The following is a 4,938-nucleotide window of genomic DNA, read 5'->3' as shown; positions in this document are numbered from 1 at the left end:
AATGCTGGCGATGGGATGGAAGATGACAATACAATTACATGCCATAAAAAGGTATGTAAAAGATAAATATATAAGCTTGCATGAAGTATTGTATATAATGAATATATGTTAGTAAACAATTGCATAAAAGATAAATATATAAGCTTGCATTAATTATGAATATATGTTAGTAAACAATTGCATAAATATTAATGTTGTTAGTGTATATATAGGAAAAATATGAGAATATAAAACGACATGTCTTACATCTGTCAGTGGGGTTTTATCGAACTGATGTGCACCAGATACAGGAGTATCATGCGTAACAGATTTTTGTCCTTCCTGTAACCAATAACATTATTAATATAAACGTAATGAAACATAGGTTATAATTAATATTAGCATAATATGATGAAGGTGTAAATACTTACACTATTTATATCTGGTGTTAACTCAGGAGCAGCAGGCTTGTCGGTTGTGGGAGCCTGGTGAATTAAAAGAATAAAGCATGCATATATACTAATGTTACTTGCATACATTGTAAATGAAATAATAATAATTTGTGATATAAGGAAGTCAAACATTTGATTTTGGAGTCTTGTCAAATATAGGGGCATCCATAACTTCATCTTTTTTGCAGACGTTCCCACTGACAATCTGTAATGGAAACAACTGAGATTTGAGTAAACAGTAACTTGTATGCTAAATATAATATATGCATTGTATATATAGTTTGTATGAGAAAACTTACATGATCTGATACTTTGATATGATCAGTAGGAACATGGATTTCCTGATCATGTTGCTGTTTATCAGGTGTTGGAACAGGTGGTGAGGATACTGGAGCATTTGTTGGAGGCATTGAGGTAGTGGGGGGTTATCTACATTTGGAACATATAATAATAAAGTAGTTGTTACTGAAATATAACTGGAATATAAATGTATCGTTATAGAAAAATGGTTAAACATACACATTTGCAAACTACATCAATATACTATCAGGATGCATAAATAAAATACAGTTTTCAAAAATAAAATCAACTGAAAAATGTGTTGCTGCTTGTATGAGTATAAATTAATGCATAAGTTGTATATACAAAACTGCATATAATAAATTATTTGAGATCGTATAACTATATATAATTTTCCTCGCAATAATTCGTGAACTTTATCAGTTTAAAAAAATAAACATAAATAATAAAACCTTCTTGCTGTGAATCGCGCTGCGTTGCAGCTCTCAGTACTTCATCGATCATTTCACCAAATGTTTCAGAGAGTTCAATCTGCTTCGAAACAATCATCTGATGGCTCAGCTGAAGGGAATCACAGTACTTATCCACCTCTTTGTCATGAGCATCAAACATTGATTGAAACATTGGCCGATGCTGGGAGGGCAAACATTGCAACTTGTTGCCAATCAAATGCTTGATACGTGGCACATATATGTTGAAAACGGCAGAAACAGGCCGTTCTGGAGCAATGACGTAACACGTTTCTGAACGGCTACGAAACTGTATACAGTCAGATAGAACAGTTAGCAGTAATAAAATTTTAACATCTGCATAACAGGACAAAAATTGTTTATGTCTAACCTCTGCATAGCCGAATGGTTCACCAGTTTTACGGGGGGGACGTCTGTCACCCCTAGCCAACTCTCTTATGGTCTCATTATCAAAAAACTTAATGCGTGGAGTACCATATTTGTTGTCAGGAGATGCAGGGTGATGTAGGTGATCAAGATAGTAAATCTGAAAAAAAGAATGCACAAATATATAAAATTAGTACATAACAAATATTTGCATATCATATATATGCACAGTAAACAAAAAAAATTACTTACTAGAACAATGAGTGAGCATCCATATATTGTTGCTGTGATGTTTGTTTTGTTCCTTTTATGTCAACGTGCGACAGCATCACACAAATCCGTGTAAACTAGTTGACACCAGTCAATATCAGCCATTCAGGCCATGTTTGAAGTCATTAGTACCTCATTGTTTGTAATGCCCCAAGAAGCAGAAGGAAAAAGAAGTCGATTGAATAGAATCAGAAAAAAACATCTAATTGATAGCTCATCATCATTGCCAAGCACTATCTTGTCTTGAAGCTTGACAACATCAAATTCTTCTTTACCAACATTGAGATCACGTCTCACTTTGGCAGCAACATCCACTTTACCGTACCAATCAGTAAACTCCCTGCCTCCTCCAGCACATGGCAAACCCAAAATCAGACGAACCGTATCTTTTGTTATCTTCAGTTCCTTGCCAGCCCCTGGGCGTATGGTCATGTCGTGTGGATCCAATTTATCCGTCAACCACCTGATGAGTGATCTGCTCTCTAAGGCATCAGTTCGCAAATCAAATATACTAGAAAATCCCAACCTAGCGACAGCATCGCGCTGCCGATCGCTCATTATCCATGATGATACAATAACATCATAGGGAATGCAGCGGATATTCAATTTCTGGAAGCATAAATGAATATGCATTAATACACAAAGTATATATATATTGTTAGAACTAATGATACTATATTTACATACAAGGGATATTTATTACAGGCTTGTAAATAACTAGTCTACAACACTAAAAAAGGTAAACACCATATTTTTGGATAATAATATACATAAATTTAAAGTGGGGGAAAATACAAAATTAACACATGAATAAACAGAAAATATATACATATTACCTGTGATTTTCTAGGAGTCTTCTGTTTAGGAGAGTTTTTTTTGTAATGATATTAGACTTTGGACTTCTTTTAACGCTCGGAACTTGAGGAGAAGGTACTTTTATCTTCTTTGCACTGATTTGTTCTGAAGGAGAAGGTGAGGCAGATCTGAATTGGCGCTTCAACGATGGAGCATCCATGAAATCGTCGTCGGACAGTGTGGATGGAGCAGGAGGTTTTCTTTTTAAACGACAAGCTAAAGCCTTTCTGCGAAAACGATGGATAGGGGCTGGTTGTGGCTCATTCTGCTCCTGATTTTGTGGAATATCATCTTGGTGAGCTGAGCTGCTGGATCTTGTACGTCTGGAAATGTCAATTGAAAAAACCTCCTGACTGGATTCAATGGTTAATCTTTTTGGATTACTGGGCGGGCGATCAACAGACTTCATGATTAAATACTGAATAAATCTGTAGAAAAAAGTTGTTTTTAAATACAGTGATTTATGCATGAATATATGCCAAAAAAGAACTAATTTTTACTATAACTATCTAAAATGCATACTATAACTATGCTAAATGGAATAACATAACTTAAACTACCTTTTACAATATGTGCATAAACAGTACTGAAGATATGCATATATATCAAATACAATAAGCATATATATATCAAATACAATAAGCATATATGTGCTAACTCATCAATAAATACCTAATCCACAGCCTCTGTCTAGATCTATGAATGTCGGGCGATAGAGGGGATCTAGAATAAAAACATATGCTCTAATATCGGGGCTCTTGAACAAAAAACAGATGCAATGCGCGATGCAATGACCCGATTAGAGAGATGTATAAACGGATACAAATCACACATTTAGCTGGAGAATAAGGGTTACAATCAAATCCACTTCAATCGACCGAAATGCTTCAAAAAATCGACGACAAACTCGGTGTATTTCAATGTTGGATTACCTGCAACTTCTTGAATCGGGCTCCAGTGCTGGGAGATTGAAGGATGTAAGCTGGATTGGAACGGCGCTGGATTGGAGCGGCGCTGGATTGGAGCTGCGCTGGATTGGAGCAGCGGAAATCGCCTGGCGAGTCGCCTCCGACGAAAGGAAAGACTGCGTGGCTGGGGTTTTCTTCCTATCGACGCGGGTTTGCCTCTGTTGATTGCACGAATACGGTTTTAGAAACAGGGAACGTGGGAGAGGTGGCTGGCTGACGGAGGAAATGGTGTAACGGCGCCGTGACTGGGAACTGTTGACCCGGTGTGGTTCAACCAAAATGACCATATTGACTAGCCTGGGCTTCCTCTATTATTGGAAGCCCAGAGCTCTTAATATTATATATATATATATATATATATATATATATATATATATATATATATATATATATACTGTGCCTGGTGAGGTTATTAAGCAAAACATAAACATTGTAATAATATAACCTCCCTAGCCATATTCCTCTCATTTCTCTCTCTATGTGTTCCTCATCCTCACAGATAGGTTAACATTTGGTATCAAAGGTCCGTCGATCCTTGGATCTCGCATGGCGACCACATGCTCAGTGATTCCCAGCTCACTCTCGCGTTGGAATCTCAGACGCACTCCCTGCTATCCGAATTGGACAAGCGCCTCCATGCCATCGACTCCAAGTGGGCAGCTCGCGTTGGGATCCTTGAGACTCAGGTCTTCGATTCCACCAGGCGTCAAGAATCGTTCTCTAGGGAGATCTGTGAAGACCTGGAGGCCCAATTGGTGACAGCTGATGAAGCGGTGAATGATCGGATCCGCTACTAGAGGTGGGTACTCTCTCCCGTGTCACAACGCTCGAGTCGTCTTCTCAAGACGTTGAGCTTTGGCGGCCCCAGATCGATTCATCTATTGACGGGCTCTACGCCAACATCCAGACGATTCGCGTAGAGCTCGCACAGATTGAGACCCAACAACCTTCAGGCAACCATTTCGGTGGGTATGGTGTGGACGGCATCCTCGGCATGCCCAGATCGATGATTGGGCTCTCACCTGCTACCTTCGACAACACCGATTGCTCACGTTTTGGGCCCGATGCTGCAATCTCTCACCGGGACAGTGGTAATGGGTATCATCAACCCAATTTCCACTGCCCAGTCACGGGTGCGTGGAACAGTCCCTCTCCTCCTTTGTTTACCTTTCCTACTCATTGTGACCCTCGTGGCCATGTTCCCTTGAACCGTCAATTGGGGCGTCTGCCCAAGCTTTCATTCCCCAAATTTGACGGCACTAGCCCAAAATTATGGCA

At 38.9% G+C, this 4,938-nt stretch overlaps 1 long non-coding RNA gene across 1 annotated transcript; it reads right to left on the bottom strand.

The window, feature by feature from the left end:
• Positions 1 to 436: 436 nt before the first annotated feature.
• Positions 437 to 762, bottom strand: LOC103655378 (uncharacterized). Its single transcript, XR_002268745.1, has 3 exons — positions 731 to 762; positions 562 to 636; positions 437 to 464 (listed from the first exon to the last, which is right to left on the bottom strand). It is a non-coding gene; the product is annotated as an uncharacterized lncRNA (long non-coding RNA).
• Positions 763 to 4,938: the final 4,176 nt, after the last annotated feature.

This window comes from Zea mays, chromosome 4 (genome assembly GCF_902167145.1).
Source record: "Zea mays cultivar B73 chromosome 4, Zm-B73-REFERENCE-NAM-5.0, whole genome shotgun sequence".
Lineage (NCBI taxonomy): Eukaryota > Viridiplantae > Streptophyta > Magnoliopsida > Poales > Poaceae > Zea > Zea mays.
Note: the sequence above shows the minus strand (reverse complement) of the source record. Positions and strands in the feature narration are given on the sequence as shown.